At 40.1% G+C, this 26355-nt stretch overlaps 2 pseudogenes; one reads left to right on the top strand and one right to left on the bottom strand.

Annotated features, from left to right (window-relative positions):
- The window catches only part of LOC115731871, a 93728-nt pseudogene that overhangs the window by 40293 nt on the left and 27080 nt on the right, over positions 1-26355 (top strand).
- LOC115756805 lies at positions 6906-8859 on the bottom strand (annotated as a pseudogene).

Raw genomic sequence — 26355 nt, 5'->3', positions numbered from 1 at the left:
AGAAATGAGGACAACTGATGAAATTGTAAAAGCTACGGAAGCAAAGTGCGAAATTGGAAATAAGACAACGATACTCCTAAACCATGGACCAGCTCAAAATAAAAATGAGATAATAGGGTAAAAGAGACAAGAAATTACCGTTCATAGGAAGAAAATGTCAATCACAAAGACATGCGCCTGAATTGTGAGTTTAAATCTTATTCTATCTATCCAAAAGGCTTTTGCAAAGTGAAATGATGAACGAAACGACATGTCGCAGCCTCACACGCAATCATCATGACTAGTCGCAGCCTCGCGTACAATAGTCATGATTAGTCGGGTTCAATCACTTCGCCTTGGTTCGGTCGACAAGGGCAATTCTCATGCATCGTAGCCTCACGTGCATAAGAACGACCCTTGAGCCATTTTTTGAAAAATTTTCGGGATCCGGATGGGATAACCTTTAGCGAAGCCTTACCGCCAAGGTTAAAGGACCATCTAAATACCATCTTAAAACTATTAGTGTGACTCGAGTCCGGTCACGGGTTGTGTGCGATGTAGTGCAAAGACGATAAATCATGCACAACAATTAAAAGCAAACACCGCTTCAATGATTCAAAAGTTAAATCACAATTCCAATTCACCAAGCCTGCAAAACAAAGGGTTAGCCAATCACTCCTCCCCTTATAACTCCCAATCTGCAAAAGCATTTAACACCTAAGAATGAGAATTCAACCAAAGTTTGCCAAATCAAGTGATTCCTTTTTCATGAAATTATCTGGCCTAAGTCCTCTTAAATTCCCCGGTGGAGTCGCCAAGTCAGCGACCTAAAAAATAAACGGGTTTATTTTCGGGCTAATGGATTATCAGGTTAATTAATTAACTAACCTAACTCGGACTCTCCCAAGTCCATACCAAATCGCAACTTAAGGTTCAAATAATTAACATGCAATGTGTTTTGAATTTGGAGTCGCCACTAATCATTTTCGGTAGGTTGATTAGAAACCTAAATAAAATAGCGGGAGAAAACTATCTTATTTCCGCGAACCAGAGATTTTGAATTCGGGGACTTGGTTACGCTAGATTACTCTAACGCCCTTTCGGTACCATTTTCATGAAAAATACTTGATTTGACAATTTTGATGGATTTTGCTTGAAATTCAAAGATGCAATTTTTTTGGTTTTTTCTTCTTTTTTATGAGAATGTAAAACATTGAACTTTGTGCGATATACACCATGGATGATTTAGAAAGAAAGAAAACGCAGCCAAGCACGAGTATTTACGAAAATAAATTAACATGTAATAATGCTAAAATTTGGAACACGTGGCATGTCTAAAATAAACAAATAAATGTTCAAACCAAACGATTACATTTTTGTAGATCGAAATGGAAAGGATTACCTTCTATTACACAAAATCTTACTCACATACACATTATAGTTCCCTTCAAGATCTCGGAGCCGGAAGAACGCGGCTGTCGTCGAAAATGGCAAGCAATGGCGTTGTTGGGTTGCGATGGGCGAAATATGTGTCGGGACTCGTCGAAGATGATGCTCGATTAAAACTCTTTTCTTCACTCTCGAATTTTCTCTTCTGATTTTTCTCAAGAACTCTCTTTTCCTCTCTAAAAATTCCTCTCAAAAACTCTCTCAAAACTCTCTCAATTCTCTTCCACTCCCCCCTCCTAAATTTTTTTTCTAAAACTCCTCTCAAGAGCTCTCTCAAAACTCTTCCACTTCCCCCTTCTAAAACTCTTCTCAAGAGCTCTCTCTTTTATAGGCAAAGTTCTTCATCCTTCATTCTTCACCTTCATTTCTTCACCTTCCATCTTCATCTTCTCTTCTTCATCTTCATTTCTTCACCTTCCATTTTCATCTTCCCTTCTTCATCTTCATTTCCTCACCTTCCATTTTCATCTTCCCTTCATTATCTTCCCTTCATCATCTTCTTTTCATCATCTTCCCTTCATCATCTTCCCTTCTTCATCTTCTTTTGGTATTTGCAATACAGTCCCCGAAGTTCCAAGTATTTGCAATACAGTCCCTGAAATTTTAAGTATTTGCAATACAGTCCTTGAAGTTTCAAATCTTCTCGGTGTATTTTTCCATCCCGTGCCTAGTCTAGACGCATGCTAAATTAAGTGTTCTGGTTGCCCGATTATATGCCAATGCAATGTACGCTAAAAATAAATATGTGAGATGATTTTTTATAATTTTTATGCAAAAAATAGATTAATCAAAATTTAGGCGTCAACACATATCTATATAACAGTGTTCGATATTAGATTTGTTCATTATCATCTAGCGCATCCCAACTACCAAACATGAGGCTTTTTTTTAACTACAATGGATAATTGTTAGGTTTGCTGTTACCGATTAAAAAATTTACATACACCCAATGGGACGATTGACACATCTACGTAAAGATAATGATGTAATCGAATTCTTTCACATGTCAATCATCAAAGGTGGATATCTAATGTAATTTTGCTACTATTATGCATATTGCAACGTTGAACATTTCAGCACAGTGTTCAACATAGATTTATTGATGTGTTGTGGGATTTGAAGAAAGAGATGAAATTTCCGGAAGGCATACCAATGATTCTGTCTCAAAGACAATGATTTCTTCAATAGGATTCGTGATCCAAACCGATCAGTTCTAATGGAAATCCTGTCCTAGGATATAATGCCTAGACACTAATTTTCTTCACTTTGTCTGCATATTAAGTCAAGGATGAACATGACTCAAGGCTTGAAAATGGAGTAGGTGTTTTTGATTGACGAACATGGATATAGCGGGGAGTTCTATATCTATCCTCTAGTTATGTTCTCGTTTGTTTTTTTTTTTAAGGGAAAATGACAACAATTATCTTTAAACTTTGAGTCAATGTGCAATGTAGTCTCTGAACTTTTAATTTCACCAATATGATCTCCGAACTTTAGCATAATATGCAATTTGGTCCTTAAACTTTCAATTTATTTAATGTGATCTCCGAACTTTTGGAACTTATTCAACTTAATCCCTGAACTATAAGAATATGTCCAATGATCGTCCCTAAATTTGAATTAATAGAAGGATTACATTGAACATATTCTTAAAGTTCATAGGCTAAATTGAACAAGTTCCAAAAGTTCATAGACCATATAGGTCGAATTAAAAATTTCAAAGACCACATTGCATATTAGGTCAAAGTTTAGGGACCATTTGAGTTATTATCCAATTTTTTATTCAATATTAACAAACACAAACCAATGAAGACCATTCTTCGTTCCAATGGTAGCATGAAGACCACCGTAGGAAGGCAAATTCAACTCGAAGTAGTGGGGCAGGACCAATAGTGTGACGCCCCAGAATTTTGACGTCTGCAAGGTAACTAGACTCGGTTTAGGTCTAACCGTGAATTCCAATTTATTGTGTAAAATTGGATTTTGAGTATTTAAGTGACAATGGTTGGATTATTTGCTAAGATGTCGGTCGGAATAGACTAGGCTTCGCTAGTTCAATCGTTGCATAGTAGAATCGAGATCCTCACGCCCAAGTCTAACACTAACCGAACCCTAGCCGTGAAAAAACCAAAATACCCTCCGTCAATTGAGCCAAATGTCCACTCAATCCTAAAATGCCAAATGACCATCTTGCCCCTCATTCATGCACTAAAGCCCAAAAGATTCAAATCCTAGTGGGCCCCACATGTCAACTCCCCCATCTACCCATCCAATCACCTTTCCACCAGGTCAAATCCCCACCAACCAAGTCAAATCTCACACACACACACACACACACACACACACACACTCTCTCTCTCTCTCTCTCTCTCTCTCTCTCTCTCCTATTTTCCTCTCGCAGACCCCCTCCCCCTTTGGATGTGTAGTTCCAGTGCCCCCCTTTTCCTTGTCGTTGCTCCGGCCAACCACCATCCGCCGTCCCACTATGTTGCCATCGTCAACCATGCCGCCCGCCTGGTCTCCGCCAGCCACAAGCTCTACCTCTCACCGCTACCTCTACCCTTCTCACTCGGTCTAGCCTCCCCTGAACCACTAGCCACTCGTCCGGTCGTTGCACGCCGCCTCATCCTACCACCTCTATTGCTGCGAGGTGCTTCCTCTCAAGTGGACCGCCACCTCCTCTCTTGGTTCTAGCTTGCTTTGCTTATCCTCGTTTCCCTCGTCTCAACCGCCTCACGCCGTGGACCCCCGATAGCCCCACTAGACCTCACCACCGTCGTAGCCGCACTTAAAACTCAAACCACCAGCCGTTCCAATCGTGGACACCCGAAAGCCATCGGTGAACCGCGCCCGCCGAGGACCACCGTCACCACCGTTGACCGACGAGCCGTCTCCACCTCTCCGTAGTTACCATTCCGAGGCCGTTAGATTGTGAGTTAGTCCATAACTCTTGATTAGGATGCCAATTGCACTTAAGGATAGGTAATTAGTTTATTAGGATGTTTAGGTAGACTAATTGGGGTTAGTTTAGATTAGAAACTTGATTTAGGCTAAATGACCCTAGTTAAGTTATTAAGGTTAGCTAGAAGGTTGCGGCTATTTGGTGATAAATTAATTGACTGTGTGATTGCCGTGATTTGATCGCTAGTGAGCGATAGGTCAGAGCCGAGTGGACGATTGGTTGTCTATTGGATTGATTTTGTATCTGTCCATCTTTGTGAAATATGAATTAATAATTACAGTTGGATTAATTAAATATATTTAATTAATCGTTATGACCGATCGCTTGATTGGATGCATTAATTGGCTGCTGAGTGTTCTCAGTGAATTTGTGCATGTCAATCACCACGTATAAGATGTAAAGTCTGGTGGATAAATTGTGCATTCATATGATCACGTGTAGATCAAATTGCATATTTTAGAACGAAAATCGCCTTGGGCCTAGTCTTTGAGCATGACGGTCCGAGCATTTGACTAATTGCAAAGATAAGAATTGGCTGATTGTCGGATGTGCTCATATGGTCATATGGTGAAATTGTATTGTGCCAGGCCATACGGAACCCGACAAGTTCATACCGTGCTAGTCGTACGGAACCACACGACTTGTTAGATGCACATTAATCTATGACCATGCTAACCGTACGAGTTGCATGGATTATCGGATGCCGATCGTAACTTGTGATGGAAAAACGCTCATTATAGAAATGTCTGTCTGCCATGCCGTGCCGGTCGCACCGGATATGTGGCTTTCGGTTGCCATCGTCAAAAGTAAAGGACGATGCTTGGTCCTACTAGTAGACACTCCCGATCATAGTATTGGGGTCACACCAGTCATGTGCGTTGATCACGCCGGTCGCATGGGCCATCTGTTAATAAATGGACTTCATGTGGTGTCCTATGCATGCAAGTTAATGTGATGTCGTGCCGGTTGGTTGTCTGATGTGACTGTTGAGTCGAGTCGAGTATTGCATTATGTATTGCTTAAGGCTGGTAAGCTTGCATGTAATTGACATATACACTGTGATTCTGTGTTTGGTTGATATAATGCTATGAGCGAATCAACATCCTAACCGAGCTTAGGCATTGACTCATTGAGATTATTCTCATTCCGTTGTTTAGCGCTTTCAAGTCCCAAGTAATGGAGAGGTATGTTCAATTCGGCATCCCTACCGATCAGTCTTTTTATGTCATCCACTATCCGATTGCGGGCACAGGGCATGTCCGGGAGCACTACGTCACGACAGTCTGGGTGGACAAGGGGTTGCCTCGCTTAGTGGTTCACCTCTTCAAAGCATGTTTCTTTTGTGACGAGGACCAGCTCTTCGGCCTACTTTGTGGATTTGAGGGGCTACCTAACCCAACCCCTCATGTCCCCGCCTGGGATCCGATGGATTTGCATACATCCGACGGGGAGGTAGTGGACCTTGAGTTCGACATAGAGTCCAAGCCTTCCATGGCCACCCCCTCTTCTAGCTAAGACTCTTTGTCCTAGGTGTGTGGCGATCCCTTTTTTAGAGCCCCGTTGATGCTAAGGTCGAGGACGACGTAGCCTCTCTTTTGGGAGTAGATGAAAGATTAACCCTTCCCGACCACGATATCTTTTTGTTGGTCTTAGAGGGCCGCCCCAAAGAATGGAGTTGTATAGGCTGGTAGTTATGCAAGGTTAACAATCGTCTATTCGTATTAATAAAATTGAAAAAAGTCTTTTGGTTGGATGACTGTATTGCTTTCCTGCTTTTCTATCCCTATTTTATATTTTGTCCGGGAGTTGTATGTTTCCGTTTGCATAAAAGATAAAATGTTTGGATCGATAACGTGCATAAGACGTTATCTTTCATGACTTGTGGTGATTTGGTAAGGATGTTGCGTGCTCGAGAGTCGAGGCATAACAAACAGTGACAAGGAGAACACTTTGGTATTTTACTACAGAAACTTTAGACATTCCCCCACTATTTCTAAGAGATATAATTACTAGGAAATATTTTGACTATCAATACAATATATAAACCACAGGTGGATATCCTTGACCCATGTCGAAACAACTAATTGAGGTTTTGCTCACATTATAGAAGACTTGTTGGTTTATTTAAGGCAAGGAGTTACACGTCCTGTTCATAACCACCTTTTGTGCTCGACTTGTGCTATGGGTTCGTTTTGGATAGTAACGTTCTGCTTTACTTTGTTGCAACTGAAACGATGCAAGTTTTGCGATGGCAAGAAAAATAGAGATTGGTAGAAATCCGAGAATGTTGAATTGATGGTTTCTCTGTCAGATATACACTGCTTTATTTGTTATGAAGTTTCACTTGCTTTCCCGATAGAAAAGAAAATTTGTACCAGTTAGAAAGTTCTTTGAAGTGATGAAATTGATCAACCAAAGCAAGGATGGAGCCAAAGGAATATGGAATCAACTTGTTCGAGGTACATGGAGAGTGTCAACATAAAGATATGATCTCTGCTAGCATAGTTTACAGTAAAATAAAAAAAAAAGGTTAATTTGCTTTCTCAATGGCCAAATTCAATTCCATTTTCTCATCTTGAATCGTCCTCATAACGTCAAGATATGACTTGCCTCGCAGTTCATGAGAGAAACGTCCCTTGTAGTAATCGGCAACGCCTATTCTTCTAAACAATGGTGGTTTGTCCGTTGTGATCAAGCTTGGTGCCGGACCCATTTCGCCATCAAATTTCGGGCTGTAAAATGTGGCAAAGGAGAGCCTTTCCTTCATCGAGTTAACTGTTGCTCAGTGCTCAATGCTACGATAAGTATCGTTCGTCACAATCTGTGTCCATCATCAAGTACACATACTATATTGTCATGTCTCCAATGGATTTTGTTGATAAAATTTTATTGTCGATACTCATTTTGTTGAACTCATTAGCTTAATTTATGTGAATAAACAATGATGTCCAAGCAGTGATTCGAAAAATATACATGTAACCACACAAATTTCCTACACTCCATAGTTGGTTCAATCCACCATATTCTTCAAGATTATTGTTGCATTCTTGACTGCATAAACTTTTTTTCATTTAGATAGACTAATCCAAGCTTTTTTTTCATAATGAATAAATAAACGTAATACATGCTGTGAATGAAAAACCAATCTTGTCATCAGTAGCACGGGAATCTAGCAATAATGGCTTGCATAACAAACAAAATTAGGTGGAATTGCACATCAAAGCAACAGATATAGGGCCAATCGAGAAGCTTTACCTCTAAAATATCTCCGACATTGACAACGAAAGCATTAGGAAGGGGCTTGACGGGAACCCACTCTCCCTCTTTCTTTATTTGGAGACCTTCCACTTCATTGACTTGGAGAAGAATGGTGAGGGCTAAGGCGTCGGAGTGTGGGCTGAGGCCGATGACGAGCTCGGGTCGCGGACATGGAGGGTAATAATTCATCCTGAGGGCTTGCCTGCCTCCATCGAACAATTCTGTCAAGTCCTTGGTGTCCATCTTCAGAGGTTTTGCCATGAAAAGGAGCATCTTCATCGCAAGATCTCGTAGCTGCAAGGAGTATTCATCCAAGACATCTCTGCATAACAATGGGATGATACATGTAAGAATAGGTACTTCTTTGTCCTCACTGCCGAGTCCCAATCATCACATGAACATGAAAGGGTAGATGACCTAATTTGTATGTTCAAGTTCAATTAGTTCTACTACTTTACGGATTAATTTTTGTTAAATAAATGGCTTTTTCTTGTATATTCAATGGTGTTCTTTTTGTATTTTCATTGGCGTACCCAATGTACGAAGGAGAGAAAGAGAGAGAACCCGAAGGGAGAAGGGAGCATGGGAAAAAGGTGAGGTTTTCTTAAATGTCTGGGGAGGGACACCATGTAAAAGAGGTCGCCCCAATCAAGCTTCTCTCCTTTGACACAACAAACGCCTGCCCAAAACCCTCCACGTCTCCTTCTTCTTGCCAGAACTTCCTCTTCCCCTCCATTGGAAGCTTAAAGAACTCTTGTATCCCCAACTTCACCTCCTCCGCCAGTGAGCAACTCACCCCATGGTTTATCAACTGCATCCACACAAAGGGAACTGTTAACTTCGACAGGCGATTTCTTGACGTAATCCTCACAAAAACAAAAAAGAGTAAAAGCTACTCTTGTGTACCATTACCTGGAAAAATCCCCAATTGCTGCATGCAAGGTGCAACTTTTCAAGCTCGAACTCCATCAAATCGCCATTGCTGGACGATAGCTTGTTCAGGTCAATTACTGGTACTTGAAGCAAAGAAGTTCCATGATCACCACCCATGAACAGATGATCTTGGTCGGTACGGATATAGCGAGGCGGGACTTCAATTATTGCCTCTTTTGCCAAATTTTGCACATTTGGGACTGGAAGAGAACCACCAAGCTTTGTGAGATTCGCGTCCATCAGTCACAACGGGAAGGATTGCGCACAAAAACCTCAAAAGAGTAGTTTCCAAGTTACTGCATATATATGAGTGTTTCTTTTGTGGCCATATAATTATATGGAGATTTCTTATTTATAATTGTGGTGTCAAGGAGTCCTTACATTTCAAGTCACAAGAATATGTCCAATTGCAATGTGTAGTTTGTCATTTTGTGATTTAGTAACGTATCAAGAAACATCAAGATCAACGTGATATCTCACGAAAACGCACTAATTTTGAGTTAGGGTTGGACAATAGATTTTGTGAATCATATATTGACTTCGTCTTTAACTGAAAATGACATGGACAATAGTGGGCTATTTAGGACATGCATAGTAACACTTCTAGAAGTGAATTTATGCTCTAAAATCATAAACCTATTTGGTAATTTAACTTTTGAAGAATAAATCTACTTGGTAAAAATTTTCACTTCTAAAAGAAATTTCTACTTCTAAAGTGAATTTTCACTTTTAAACTTGTTTTCCCCGAATTTGAGAAGTTAAAAAAAATTGCTTCTCAACTCAAGAAGTGCTTCTTGCCTCATCCTCTTTTCATTCCGCCTTCACTCTCTTTTCAACCACGCTCCGCCTCGCCCACCATTGACCTCCGCCGCCATCCACCACTAACCACCGCCCCTCGCCGCCACCCAACCGCCGCCAACCACCGCCACCTACCATCCTCGCCACCAACCAAAGAACAACGTTGTCGACGACCACCATCGACCGCTGCCTCCCGCGGCCCCCACTACCCACCGCCCCCGCCACCAACCGCCGACCACCGCCATCGTCGCCACCCACGACCATGGTAAACCATCACCCATCGCCACCCACAAACCTCTGCTGCCACCACCCACTGTCTCTACTTACTAACCTCCCCTCGCCGCCAACCCCTACCCACTACCAACCTCCGCCAATCATACCCATTGCCTCTTGAAGACCACCACCACCCGCCGGCCGCCGCCAATGGCCGACCACCGCCACCGTCGACCATCGCCCACTGCCGACCTCCGCCAGTTATAGCCAAGAATCGACCACTACCCACGGCCGCTTGCGATCATTGCCCCCCCACTTGCTACTAACCACCGCCTCGCCCGCCACAACCTATCGACGCCGCCGGCTAATGACAATCACCAACCACAACCACCTACCTCTGCCGCCGAGCCACCGTCTTCTTCCGTTGGAGTAAAAAATATATAATAATTTTTAAATTTTAAAATATAAATAATGTTTTTAATAATAAAAATTATTTTTAAAAGAAATTTAAAAAGTTTAAAAACGAAGTAGAAATTTTTCGATCGCCGATAATAATTTTTCATGGAAGATTTCATGTTAATAATGTTCTAGAAATAAAAATTTTCAACCGTTAACAAACAAATTTATCTATTCGGAAATCAACTTCTAGAGCAGAATTAAAAAAATCAACTTTTACTTCTAAGGAGAAGTAGAAAAATCAACTTTTGACCAAAATTGATTTTTTTAAGCAAAAGTGTTGCCATACGTGCCTTTATTAGATTCCCGCCAAGCCGAACAGCCAACTTACAAAAGTAAGGCTTCTTATCAATGTGACAAAAAAATTGCTGAATTTTTTTTCTAAATAACATGGACTCTTTTTTTTATAATATGGGGAAATGGGCATGGAGACCCACTATCTAGATGTCCATACGAAACCATGTAAATATAATGAACTAGTCAAGTTCAGGTTTTGGAACGTACAAGCGCCCTTGATCCATTTATGGAGGATGTGGTTGATGCTCCCATTGACATGAAAGCTCTAGGGTCCCGCTTTTATAGTTTGAGACGTAATTTATTGATAGTTTAGGTTTGTGCCCATAAATAGCTATTGTTATGTATAATCTATTTTTCTTGTAATTGAGAGTTATTATAGAGAGGTGGGAGGTGCTAATTATAGTGAAATTATCTACTAGATGTAGCTCTAAATCATGATAAAATATTGTGCTTTGATTTTTCTTTGTTGTTTTTATTTTTCACTTTGTTGTGTTTGTGCGCCTAATCCTAATATAATTTACATGCAATTTGTGCAATTTGAACATGTTGCCCTCTAAATTCTAAGCTGAAAATCCTCTTAAACCCCCCACTGCGTCAACTTTAGGCGTCGACAATGTGACAATTTCTTATTAGGTGTTTAAAGAACTCAATCATCAATTCATGGACCCTTTTTAAAGAAGAATTGTTGCTTTCAGTGGTTTATTCATGGCCCATCGCTCATTTTCATGGGTAGGTGAGATGATTGTTCAACACAACTTGATTATACATATGGAAACTATGATGAGATTGTAAGATTTTTATGAAAATGCAAAAAAACCAAGTATTATTACATATTACTATACGTTTTACGATAATTTATATCCATAGAGCAAATCAATACACAAAAATAGAATAGTTATTACATTACTATATTTTGATATAAATAATAGGACGGTGCATACGAAACTGGCCCAATAAAATAAAGAATTATTTCTTTTTTTATTATTAGTTTGTTTATTCATAATCATTAACTAATTCATGGTAGAACTTATTGTCTTTCATTCGAATAAAAGATATTTATTTTTCCTTGTAGAAAATGCTAGCATATCCCATGATTTTCTTTCAATACCATGGAGGAGAAATAGACTTAAAAGAAACTATTGATTGGAGAAGTGTACAGAACCATTAAGATGAGATGTCCATGGCCTATGAGTTTCTATCATCACCTAACCGTTTTCTGGAGGTTTGTTACCCGTTTGATGAACACTATTTAAATAAATCTCGACCATTCATCGAAAACTTTTGAAGTGTTTACAAGTGTTTATACTTTTTTGAAAATGTTGTCTCCGGAAAAATCGTAATCACAAAATCAGTTGTTATAAAAAAAGAAGAACACAAAATCACGCAGTTGTGGTTCTAGAAGCTATGAAATTTGTCACTCGTAGGAGAGAAATGTTCGACGAAGCATAAATCATGCTGTGCTCATGTTGTGTGGAATACATTTGCACATGAATCACGTGTTTTCCTGAAAAGGCTCTACGAAACCACCGTGCTTTTGCTGCGCTTATATATATATATGTATATACATTCTTCGATCTCAAAAAGACAATTTTCATAAGAATACATAACACAATATTCATCTTTACTTTTGCTTCATCCATTGCCTATACCCATACGAACTTTTATAGGTCATCTCTCAAATCATTATTCGTATGGCTCGTCTTTTCAATTGAAGAATCTCAATGTAAAAAATTGGCAAAGGCGGTCTTACTAAATTTAATTTTTCAAATCATTATTTATAATAACTCATCTTTTCAACTAGAGAATCACAATTCACCAATTTAACTTAAAATTTTCACAAGGTGGTTTTAATTTCCATTCTCGAAATCATTTTAGACAATTGAAACGATGAAATTTCTCTTTCAAAAATCGTTTAGAAGCTTCAACTTTAAACATCAAATCATTTGAAAATTGTATATAACATGAATTCATAAAAAAATTCGGGATTCTTAATTCAAACCTTAAGATCATTTTGAACTTTTAGAATGGCACCTTACCATTTTTGAAAACGTTCTAAAATTTCAATCCAATTTCTAAATCATTGTAAACTCTTTAAACAATACAATTTTGGATTTCGACGCTAGTTCTTGAAGTTTCAGTTTCAGTTTGTACTTTGAAATCATTTTGTATTTACGAAACAAAACTACTCCACTTCCGAAAACTATTTGTCCACAAAGTTCAAAATATATTTTAACTCAAACGCTACCAATCACGTATGCAGTTTAACTCAAAACATAAATACTTTTTAACTTCAAGAAATGTTAGGAAGCTTTGAAAATCATTCGTTCGGAAATCCTTCGCATTTGAGAAATACTTCAACTTTTCAATATAAAGTCCTAATTTGGAAACGTCTCTGTCGCTAAAACAGTTGGTTCGTAAAATACTCGATCATCAAATAATTTAGTATAGAAGCATAGACTGTTTTATCCTTCGAAAAGGCTTTAGTTCAAAATTGCAATTTACTTTTCCCTTAAGATTGTCAAAACCGAAGGACAAGACCAAAACATTTTATAAATTTCGAAAATTACAACTTAAATTATAAAATATTTAAATTCAAAAATAGCCTTGTTTTCTTCTTAAATTCAATTTTAACTTTGTAAAGACTCAGAATTTGAAAAAAGAATTCGGACTTAGCACAATACCTATACTCACCTTTTTCAGTGTATGACTGGGTTCTTACCAGCCCTTATTTTTATCCTAGAGGTCTGTCAGGAGCCGTTTTTTGTCCGGGCTTTTTTGCCGCAGCGATCACTCCCCGCCCTCATTGGATTCATTCATTACATGTTCACTTAGCCTTTGCTCAATTCGTTCCTAAGTCATACTTGCAAAGGGAGTCCCGCTTGACAAGTCCCATACCAAGTCTTGTGGCTATTAGGTATCCCATTTAGCTTATCATATACCAAGCTTCACGGTTTATGGAGTCCGATACTAAAGAAATATATATTCTTCAAATCTCATCTAATATATTATCAAATCAAACGTTAAGTTCAATAAATAGAATAGGTATTAGAAATAAGGTGTGGTCAAATGAATGCATCAAGTATTCTTTCTGACTTTAAACAAAAATGTTTTTATTATTATAATACTTTCTTTTACAATAGCGCTTCTCGAGGTTCAAACTCTGGTCGCTTTTCAGACCATATCATTTCCCTTGCCACCAGACTTAGGCGCTGGTAGTGTCAGATAACGTTTCCTCTTTTCTTATATTATTTATCATAAAAATAGCAACCTTTTCCTTTAATAACTATGGGTCTGACACTTAATGCATAATTTTAAACTAATCATTCTAAACAATCAACAGTCATTCATGCATCTAAGGGAATGAATGGCTTACCGTGGAGCCGCCTGTTTGGTGTTGCCGTTCCCGCATGACTCATTCCGCACTTTCTTAACTTCCTTGCAGATTAGCTCATACCCTCAAACCCTACCCTTCCTATTGTATTAAAACAACTGTCTCCATGGTACGACAAATCATTTTATCGCTCCGAATAACTTCTCCTTATTACTCCAACTAAACCTTTGCTCTGATACCAATCAATATTGGGGATGTAACGACCCCTTGACTAATACCCTGCTTAATTCCCTTCTATATTTCCAAAAAGTCTTTATTTTTTTCTTCTCTTACTTTTTTTGAAAACTATATTAATATACCCTCCGTTTCTGTTTTCGAGAACTATTGGTAAATAATAACTAAGACCTCTTACGGCTAGAAAACTCCTTATGGATTCTTATTCAACTAACTTAAGAGCCACCCAACTTTAAGACACCTTAACCTTCTCATTTTCTTCCTTATTTTCTGCCAACCATCATCATTAAACGTAGGGAACTTCTCATCCCATTTAATTAGCAATCATAGCAACTTCCAAAACAATTACAAAATACAAGATTTTATATAAGTGGGTATTTGTCCCCAAACCTTGATTACATGCTCCTAGCTTCCCTAATCTATCTTACATCTAAAAATATAGGAAAGCCATTACATACCACACCAAGTCTTGGACTTACAAGCCATTACCTCCCAACCTATCTCACAAACAAAATTTATTGGAGGCTATCCTACCACTCTTTGTAACTTGCTAATTTTGTCAAATCATGTACTAGTACGGGATGAAATCACCCTAATTCCCAATAGCTCGGCCTTTAGCGCATCAGCACCACTGCCCGAGTATCTAGGTGGGCCAAGGAAGTTATGTAGTGGGCCTCGCATCATCCCATCTTCCTATTGCTCGTGTCACGACACAAACACGATAGGAACCTGTTCAGCCAAGCCTACATCGATCCAAACAGTGGAGGTAATGCGAACATAGTTAACTTTGGTGTTGACGGAAATAACATTATGGCAGATGTGGGTCATGCTTGTTGGGAACCCAAATATTGGCTCTTGCGTGCAAACTCATTTTCTTTTCTCCTAAAAAATAAAATGGAATGAGCAAACCGCCCAACAAATGAAATTTCTAGGCCTAAAATAGGAATATCAGAATAATACCCAACTTAGCAATGAAAAATTCATTTTAACATGAAGCTATCTTGTGATCCATTTCATAATTAACATGCATCATCAATCATAAAACTTCTTTGTAAAACTTCATATCAAAACGATGCATTGTCTTTTGTCCTCTCCCAAACCTCCGATCGGAACTTCCAAGATTAGGCAATGTTGCCACATACGTGTGCAACAACACATCGAAATCATGTCATCATTTAAGTAACGACATCTATGCCATCCCTTTAGGTAATAATCCTTAGTGAATAATGGCAGATCCATCCGTTGTTGTGAACAATGATCATTAGAGGTTTACACATCACGTCGTTTACCCCGAGCCCCTACACCATTGCTTTTCTCACTAATGGTGACACATCGAATCTTTTAATGTCATCAATAACTGTCATGACCCGAACTCTGCGTGCCATCGACATCCCACCTAGCCATGATTGTGTACAATTCTCTAGAATCCAAAATGGCCAACAAAATTAAAACACGTGCGGAAGCAGAAATGAATCCCCGTACATAAACTAACAACACTACGATAACTTTGGATGGTAAAAATAAACTTATGTACATATATACATAGTTATTACAAACTTTCAAACCTAGAGCTTCATGGGTCACTACTCTTTCCGGGCTGATAATTGAGGGAAAATGAAATGGAGATGGAGATTGTTTGCTCTTAATTTAGAATCCTTTCCATGCTGGAGCATGGGGAAGTTTCAGTTTGATTTTCCCTATCTCGTTCAAGCGCTGCTGCTGCTCCCCGCTGAAAGTTTTTAGACAATGAAGCGGCTTCGAAATTTGACTTGTCCAAGAGCGCCTGTACTCTTGCTGTACAAGCTCATAACCACCTATAACAAAAAGATTTCGTGGTCGAAGCCCGCTACGCAACCAAAAGAAATCACTCTACAAAAGTCGAGAGGCCAACTACCCTAGGCATCGTCCCGGTGTTCGGTTACCATCTCATCCCAAGCCGCCAACAAGTCCTCGTCTACTTCCGATGGTTGCTCCGCATCCGAAGGCTCCACGACTTCTCCATCTTCTACAGGTACCGCAGCAACGAGGTCGGGCGCCAAAACTTCAAGTGCAGCATCGGGATTAACCACCACTCCATTTGGAGGTGCAGCATTCACGGGGTCGTACTCCCCAACTCCATTGAAGGGAACATCGAAACCACTCAGCGGTCCTCTCGTGATGTAGACATCGAGCCCTATTGAGGAGGAGGTGCTCGGGACCCATTATCCTATCCGCTAGGCCCCATCACTCGAGCCAGAGCAAAGGAATTCAAGCAAGCTGTCGTCGTCATGGTTCAAGACCTTTGGAATAGAGACAATATGGATTCGAGACTTAAAGATTCTGAAGCTCCTTGGCGCAACAATATCACTTTTTGGTTACAATGACTTATGGACGCTTGGAAGCGAGCCACTGATCAATACTCACTACTTTAATAGTGATTGACGACATTTTTTAGCGTTTCGGAATCATTTAGATGGACTTTTAGGCCTTTTTCTATTTTTAGGCGAATTTTCATTAATTAAGGATATTTTTGTAATTTTGCCTTATTAGGGTTAGCACCCTATATAAGGGAACTTATAGGTTTCTGATAACGCAACTTTGATTCAGAATATTATACGGAGAGGTTTTCTTCTTTGAGTTCTCTTGAGGACTAGATCTTATCAAGGTTTCCTTGTGGCGATCGAATTCAACTTATCGAGCAAGATCGCGAATTCTCTTGTTCGTGGCGTTATAGCATTGATTGGTTGACACAGGTTCGTCAACGGGTCGCGTTCATACCGAGATTACCAATCACGGGTTCGATTGGGGGTTGAGGTTAGCAAGTCGCAACTCCTAGATCTTCGTAGAACGATCAACTTCCGCAACGATTCACTTCATTTGTACCGGGAGTTGATCGTTCTATGAAGATCTAGGAGTTGCGAATTTGCTAACCTCAACCCCCAATCGAACCCGTGATTGGTAATCTCGGTATAAACGCGACCTGTTGACGAATCTCGTGTCAACCAATCAATGCTATAACGCCACGAACAAGAGAATTCGCGATCTTGCTCGATAAGTTGAATTCGATCGCCACAAGGAAACCTTGATAAGATCTAGTCCTCAAGAGAACTCAAAGAAGAAAACCTCTCCGTATAATATTCTGAATCAAAGTTGCGTTATCAGAAACCTATAAGCTCCCTTATATAGGGTGCTAACCCTAATAAGGCAAAATTACAAAAATATCCTTAATTAATGAAAATTCGCCTAAAAAATAGAAAAAAAGACCTAAAAGTCCATCTAAATGATTCAAACGCTAAAAACATCGTCAATCACTACTAAAGTAGTGTGTATTGATCAGTGGCTCGTTTCCAAGCATCCCGAAGTCATTGTAACCAAAAAGTGATATTGTTGCGCCAAGGAGCTTCAGAATCTTTAAGTCTCGAATCCATATTGTCTCTATTCCAAAGGTCTTGAACCATGACACCGACAGCTTGCTTGAATTCCTTTGCTCTGGCTCGAGTGATGGGGCCTAGCGGATAGGATAATGGGTCCCGAGCACCTCTTCCTCGATAGGGCTCGATGTCCACATCATTCCCTCTCCCGTGCAAAGGATTTGCCCTCAAATCATCGCCTGCATCAAAAAGAGTCAAGTCAGAAACATTGAAAGTAGCACTAATACCATACTCACCTGGAATATCAAGCTTGTAGGCATTATCGTTGACTCTCTCCAACACCATGAACGGTCCATCCCCTCGCGGTAACAACTTAGAACGTCGTTGTTCGGGAAAACGGTCAGTGCGCATATGAACCCGGACCCAATCACCGGGCTCAAACACTACCTTCTTGCGCCCTTTGTTGGCTTGCTTTGCATATTGCTCTGTCTTGTGCTCAATATTCAGCCGCGTCTTTTCATGCAAAGTCTTCACAAATTCAGCTTTCTTAGCACCATCTAAATCCACACGCTCATCAACAGGCAAAGGGGTTAAATCTAACGGAGTTAATGGGTTAAAACCATAGACAACCTCAAACGGTGTGAATTTAGTAGCAGAATGCACGCTCTCGTTATAAGCAAACTCAACATGAGGTAAAATGGTCTTCCCAAGACTTAATATTCTTTTTAATGATAGCACGCAATAAAGTCCCTAAAGTCCTATTAACTACTTCAGTTTGACCATCGGTTTGTGGATGACAAGTAGTAGAAAATAAAAGCTGTGTACCTAACTTCTTCCACAATGTCTTCGAAAAGTAGCTAAGAAATTTAGTATCTCGATCAGAAACAATGGACCTAGGCATGCCATGCAAATGCACAACCTCACGAAAGAACAAATCAGCAATATGCGATGCATCATCAGATTTATGACAAGGTATAAAATGAGCCATTTTCGAAAATCAATCTACAACCACATAAATAGAATCCCTACCATGCTTAGACCTAGGCAATCCTAACACAAAATCCATAGAAATATCAACCCACGGATGTGTCGGGATAGGCAAAGGAGTATACAAGCCATGTGGTTTAGTTGTAGACTTAGCTTGTTTACAACCAATGCATCTCTCACAAACACGTGTAACATCTCATTTCATGTGTGGCCAATAAAAGTGTTCATGCAGCACTTCATAAGTTTTATTTATGCCAAAATGTCCCATTAAAGCGCCACTATGCGCCTCTCGCACTAACAACTCTCGCAAAGAGCATCTAGGCAAGCACAACTTGTTTTCACGAAAGAGGTATCCATCATGCCTATAGAATTTTTCAAACGCAGCATGTTCACAAGTTTCAAACACTCTTCCAAAGTCATCATCATCAATATATAATTCTTTGATATGCTCAAATCCTAGACACTTTGCTCCTAAAGTAGTTAGAATTGCGAACCTTCGAGAAAGTGCATCGGCTACCACATTTTCCTTACCTTTCTTATACTTGATTACATATGGAAAAGTCTCGATGAACTCCATCCATTTGGCATGTCTTTTGTTCAACTTTTGCTGCCCTCTCAAGTACTTCAAAGTCTCGTGGTCGGTATGGATCACGAACTCTTTTAGCCACGTATAGTGTTGCCAAGTCTCCAAAGCTCGCACCAAAGCATACATCTCTTTATCGTAAGTTGGATAATTCAATGTTGCTCCGCTTAATTTCTCGCTGAAATAAGCTATGGGACGTCCTCCTTGCATCAACACGGCTCCAATTCCTGTACCGGAAGCATCACATTCTATTTCAAAAGTAGCACTGAAATTTGGTAAAGACAACAAAGGAGCATTAGTTAGCTTATCCTTTAACAGATTGAATGCTCTCTCTTGCTCTTCTCCCAACATGAAACCCACGTTCTTCTTGATAACCTCGGTTAAAGGTGCGGCGATGGTGCTGAAATCCTTCACAAATCTGCGATAGAAACCGGCTAAGCCATGAAAGCTGGGCACCTCCCCTACTGTCTTAGGTGTTGGCCATTCACGAATTGCTTTCACCTTTTCTTCATCAACCTGTATTCCATCAGCACCAACAACAAATCCTAGAAATACTAATTTGTTAGTTACAAAAGAGCACTTCTTTAGGTTAACATATAATTGTTCGTCCCTTAAAACTTGCAAAACAGCTCGCACATGCTCAATATGGTCATCAAGGCTTCGACTATATATCAAGATATCATCAAAATAGACAACCACAAATCCACCAATAAAAGCACGTAGAACATGATTCATAAGTCGCATGAAAGTACTAGGTGCATTCGTTAAACCAAATGGCATGACTAACCACTCATACAACCCATATTTAGTTTTAAATGCAGTTTTCCATTCATCCCCTTCTTTCATTCTAATCTGATGATAACCACTTTTCGGATCAATTTTAGTAAAAGTGCAAGCTCCATGCAATTCATCCAACATATCATCTAGCCTAGGAATAAGATGTCGATACTTTACCGTAATGTTATTGATTGCTCGGCAATCAATACACATGCGCCAAGACCCATCCTTCTTCGGTACCAACAAAATAGGAACAGCACATGGGCTAAGACTCTCTCGCACATATCCTCGCTCCAAGAATTTGCTAACTTGCCGCTGAAGTTCCTTTGTCTCCTCGGGATTGCTTCGATATGCGGGTTGGTTAGGTAATGGCGCACCAGGAATCAAATCAATTTGATGCTCTATGCCTCGAATCGGTGGTAGACCTCCAGGAATCTCATCGGGAAAGACATCTTCAAATTCCCGCAATAAAGACACGACAGAACTAGGTAAACTTGGGTCAAGTTCGTTAGTAGTAAACAGTGCCTCCTTGTACAAAAGTACAAGCATCGGTAGATCCAGAAGTAAAGCTCTCCTCACTTCACTCGATTTTGCAAAGAAATTCTTTTCTTTTTTTTCTTTCCTTTCTCCTTTTCCCTCGGCTTTTACCACTCCACTCTTCTCAACTATTGCTTTTCCTTGCTTCTCATAATTTTCTTTTCTCTCAGAATTTTCTTTTCTCTCCCTCTCGACTTCACGTTGTAGTTTCGCTTGATCTTCATACACCTCGCTAGGTGTCATCGGTACCAAAGTGTAAGTCTTCCGATTCATTACCAATGAATATCGGATAGTGTACCCGTCATGATGTACTTTCCGATCATACCGCCATGGCCTACCAAGTAAAAGATGGCCTACTTGCATAGGTACAACATCACACATCACATCGTCTTTATATCTCCCTATCCGAAATGGGACTCGGACTTGCTTTGATACCTTCACTTCTCCACTATCATTCAACCACTGCAATCTATACGATCTATGGTGCTTTTTAGTCCTTAATCCAAGCTTCTCTACCATGGTACAACTTGCTACATTCGTGCAACTACCCCCATTAACAATCAAACTACAAATCTTACCATTCACCAAGCATCTTGTATGGAACAGATTTTCTCGTTGTTGGTGATGCTCCTCCTCCTTAACTTGAACACTCAAAGAACGCCAAACCACCATCAATTCACCTTTGACTGGCATCTCAACATCGCTACAGTCCTCTAACGGTGGCATCTCAACATCATCTTCCTCCCTGTCACTTAACATCTCCAGGTCCAGTCATTATCATCACCCTCCTATTAGGACACCGATTTGCGATATGACCCCCGCCTAAACACTTGAAACATTTAATTTCACGAGTTCTAGTGTTAGGATTTTCAGTTTTACTTGAAGTCGGATTCAAACCAACTCTGCCGTTCTTCTCCTTCTCCTTTGAAGTTTCAGCCTTAGAGTTGTTTCCCTTCCAATTCGGCTTCTCATCTCTCTTCCAATTGGGCTTCCAATTCGAAGTTGAACCTCCACCGCTTTTGTAATTTCGGTCCATCTTCAATTGCCTCTCAACTTTGATAGCTTTATCCACCAATTCTTCCAACTCAACATAATGTTGCAGCTCTACCACCCTTGCTATATCTCGGCTCAAACCACTCAAGAATTGTGACATTGTAGCCTCACGATCCTCTACCACATTAGCACGGATCATGGCAATCTCCATGTCTTTATGATACTCTTCCACACTCCTATTGCCTTGTGTGAGATTCTGCAGCTTGTGGAACAAGTCTCGGTGATAATGACTTGGTATAAAGCGCTTCCTCATCACCGCTTTCATCTCATCCCACGTTTCTACCGGCGCCTCACCATTACGTCTCCTGCTAGTCACAAATTGATCCCACCATATTATAGCATAATCAGTGAATTCAACAACTGCAATTTTTACCTTCTTGAGCTCCGAATATCGTTGGCAGTCAAATACCATCTCCATTTGTTTTTCCCAATCTAGATATGCATCAGGATCATTCTTTCCTTGGAAAGATGGAATCTTCATCTTGATGTTACCAAGTTCATCATCTTCTCGATTTCTAAACCCTCGGCGTCTGTTCCTCCTCCCAAACCTGCCATCTCGATCATCTTCTGTATCGGACACATATTCATCTTCAAATTGCCGCCGCCATCTAGGTTGTTCCCTAGGCTCATCTCGCTGATTTTGTGGCCTCCCTCGTGGGGGCTCTCGATCACCATCGAGCCTCGTCTCACACCTCACAACTCAATTGCTAAGTGTTTCAAGTTGTAAGCTCAACTGCTGGATGCCCGCTAAAATCGCCTCATCCCTTTGTTTGGAACCATCCTCATTCCGGTTCACGCTTTCTTGATCACCCGCCATAACTTAAACCCGCAAGAAAACGTTAGAGATAAAGAAACCTCACCAAACACTCCCTCACGTGCTTCGCTGAAGGTGTTTGTCACTCCCTTCGTGTTTAACTCAATTTCGGCTTTTTCTTCCCTCAATTAAGCTCACACATTCTTGCCTTTTACCTCTCGTTTCTTTCTCACAAGCTCTTTATCGGACTAGATCCAGTTTTTTTTTCAAGCTTCTCACGATAGTCGACTAAACCACCAAGCAAGATCTGAAATCAATCCGGCAATATACCGCTCAATTCAGCAATCTAAAATCTTTTGCTAATTTTCAAATTTCAAACTAAATTTCACTTGCTGAAACTTCAATTTGGTCCAACTAACAAATGAGTCGCCTTCTTGATAATTTTTTTTTTGTTCTGCCTTTTTTTTTTACCGAAACATTTTTTTTTTGGTTCGGCTTTTTTTTTTTTTTTTTGGCCGAATTTTTTTTTTTGCTTTTTTTTTTGGCGAACTCAAATACAATACGAAACCTTAGGACCGAAAACCATAATTCAAAAAAATGAAAATGCAGCAAGAACAAATTCAAAACTCTAATTCGATTAATAACGAATCCCTAATTCTATAAACCCTAATTCTATAAACCCTAGATTGCTGAACGAAAAACAATAAAAGTAAGATAACTTGACCTTGTAGAACCCGGCTCTGATACCAAATGAAGTGAATCGTTGCGGAAGTTGATCGTTCTACAAAGATCTAGGAGTTGCGAATTTGCTAACCTCAACCCCCAATCGAACCTGTGATTGGTAATCTCGGTATGAACGTGACCTGTTGACGAACCCGTGTCAACCAATCAATGCTATAACGCCACGAACAAGAGAATTCGCGATCTTGCTCGATAAGTTGAATTCGATCGCCACAAGGAAACCTTGATAAGATCTAGTCCTCAAGAGAACTCAAAGAAGAAAACCTCTCTGTATAATATTCTGAATCAAAGTTGCGTTATCAGAAACCTATAAGCTCCCTTATATAGGGTGCTAACCCTAATAAGGCAAAATTACAAAAATATCCTTAATTAATGAAAATTCGCCTAAAAATAGAAAAAGGCCTAAAAGTCCATCTAAATGATTCCGAAACGCTAAAAATCGTCGTCAATCACTACTAAAGTAGTGAGTATTGATCAGTGGCTCGTTTCCAAGCGTCCATAAGTCATTGTAACCAAAAAGTGATATTGTTGCGCCAAGGAGCTTCAGAATCTTTAAGTCTCGAATCCATATTGTCTCTATTCCAAAGGTCTTGAACTATGACGCCGACAGCTTGCTTGAATTCCTTTGCTCTGGCTCGAGTGATGGGGCCTAGCGGATAGGATAATGGGTCCCGAGCACCTCCTCCTCGATAGGGCTCGATGTCCACATCATACTATCAAATCTCCATGGCGATAAGTCCATGCCACATATGTTTGGGGCTTCCAGTAAAGCTCTCCGGTGTCCACCCAAACTGTAGTAGCGTACTTATAGTAAACTTGATCCTCCCCGACAGAATACTCTGCACTTGCGTATCCATGTCCCGGGGGATACCGAACCTCGGGGGCAGAACACTCATGGGCGAGGCGGAGAATCTGAAAAAAGGAGCCCATGACGGGGTGAGATAAAATCTTAGTAAGAAAGCCCATAATCCTAGGTTAGGGCTCTAGTGCCTCCAGACATGTCCTAGGTAGGCAATTTCCAACCAATCCTTCCTCAACCAAAAATTCTACAAATAAATTTCAGAAAATTCCATTCTCTCTCCAAAAATTCCCACACCTTCACAAATATTGTAAGTTACTCCCATATCGGTATTTCATGCCTCGGATCGCCTTAAAATATTCCACGTACTCCAGGAGCTGCGTTTAACGCATCATGCTATAATATAAATATTCCACGTGGATCCAAAGCCCGTGTTTAATGCATCAGGCTGTCATATAAAATTTCACGTTGGTCCGGAGCCCACGTTTAACGCATCAGGCTATATTATAACCGGACGGACCCGCGTAATAACATCTCGGGCCATTATATATTCCGGACCCACGTAACAACGCCTCAGGTCACTATCACGCGTTGAACACCTCAGGATAATATAACAAGCACAACCTCGCATTTAACGCATCAGGTTAAATATTTAATAATAACCGAGCCCGCGTCATAATGCCTCGGGCAAAATACGGTCTTATAAAATACGAACCCCACGTCATAACGCTTCGGGGTAAAATTCCACATTTCCTCTCAATTATTCCACTTAAGACCGTACACCACAATAATTCCTCGTCGCTCGTCCGATACCACACGACCACTTAAATACTCCCGATCGATCAATCTTCGCCACGTGATCTTGCTAAATTCCCTGATTAGTAGATCGAGACCACTCGGTCTCACCAATTTCCTTTGACGACAGATCGGAACCACACGATCTTTTCAATTTTTCTCCAACAAAAGATCGGAACCACATGATCTTTCTAATTTTCCTCAATTGCCCAATCGAGACCACTCGATTAAATTGTACTGGGTAGATACTCGATCGGAACCACGTGATTCACTCACGTCGGAGAATTAATAAATCGGGACCACCCGATTAGGTCACGCAAGACCAATGGTCAATCGGGCTACACGATTAAATTTATAATAATGTAGCCATTAATAATTACCGTTTGATTGAAATTCCACTAACGTATATTTAATGCGTACCAATTAATCAAACTATACTAATGTGGCGATTTATCCGGGCCATCCGATTAAAATATCCCCACATGCAATAAATCTCCATCACTCAATTAATTAATACTAAGCAGGAATTAATTTCGACCGTCGGATCAACCTTCCTAAACAAGATTCAATACCAACCATTGGATTAAAGCAAGATAAGCTAGATCAAATCCTAGCCATCCATTAGTAATCATGCATTTCCACTATTCATTAAAGAACATCTCTATCTCTCTATCCTCCTTCATCCAATTTTCGGCTAAGGTACAATCCAAGCACAAATCCAACAATTTCTTCACCAAAATCACTCAATCTAAAATCTATTAGCAACCTAGATACCTAATCTAGGATTAGAAACCAACTTACCACAATTTTAGCAAACTTTCCGGCGAGAAATCAAGAGAAGTTTTGAGTCCAATCCGGTGGCTCCGGCGACTCCCTTTAATCGGCTAAAACTCACAAGATCCGGCGGTTCCCGGTAGTGCACGGCGGTAGTCAAGCTCCGGCTGTTCAAGGCGACACGACGGCAGCTTGGAAAAATTTCGGTGAGGGAGAGTGAAGGAGAGAGGATTTTCGGCCAAGAGGTGAGGTAGAAAGAGAAAGTGAGGTAGAGAGAGAGTGTTCTTGAAAATAAAGAAGAAGAATGCCAAAATCATTAATTAATAAAAGGTTGGATAATTCAAGGGTAGATATTTTTGGGTCTTCAATGCAAGAGGGGTAAAATGGTCAATTCCTCAACCAAGACTAGTCAAGAAATTCGGCCAAGAGGGGAAAATGACCAAAAAGTCCTTCAGTCCAAGTGAAAAATTGGGCATACTTCAAGGGCAAATGGGTAATTTCCTATTTCTAATCCAAATTTTATTTTTCCCGAACCCTTTGGGCGAACCGCGAAGAAATCGTACACTGAATAAGGAAACATCCAAAATTTAATTATTGAAATCCCTGAAGGTCCGACGTCAAATTACGAAACTCGATTCGCGATCAATCTTGATCAATTGAAATCTTAGCGTATCTCAAACTAATGGGCGGCTTTTAGGAGTTACGCGTATCGACCCGTGATGTATATCACGTTTAAGAATTTCTCGAGCCATGGCGACTTTGGTTGTCATTCAATTGCGAGGGTCAATCACTAGTCTCAATAGACACGATCGTTAGAAAATAATTTAGGGACGTCCGGAACCTATATGTGGTCAAACGGAATCACCCGTAATCCAAGCGTAGGGTATTATCCAAATCGTTCATTAATCATTCTAGGATTGGCCTATATTGGTCCAAAATATCCTCTCGATAATTTTCATGGCCAAAGAGTCAATCCATGATCAAGTTCTTAGATCTATGTACTTGATTCTCCTAGCTAGTTATTCCCATTTGGTTACTCTGCTCAAAATGGACCATTCCCGAGTGAGATTAGACTGAAATACATCAATGAGGTTTTTCATTTATTCAAGACTTCGAAACAAGTCGGAATACAGGATGTCACAATTCTTCCCCCCTTACAAAAATTTCGTCCTCGAAATTTACAACAAACTTATATATTCAAACAAATGGGGGTGCTGTTGCCTCATCGTTTATTCATTTTCCCAAGTTGCCCCTTCCATTCCATGGTGCTCCCATATTACCTTTACCAGTGGAAT

This window comes from Rhodamnia argentea, chromosome 3, assembly GCF_020921035.1.
Source record: "Rhodamnia argentea isolate NSW1041297 chromosome 3, ASM2092103v1, whole genome shotgun sequence".
NCBI classification, from domain to species: Eukaryota; Viridiplantae; Streptophyta; class Magnoliopsida; order Myrtales; family Myrtaceae; genus Rhodamnia; species Rhodamnia argentea.
This window is presented reverse-complemented; position numbering and strand designations above follow the sequence as displayed.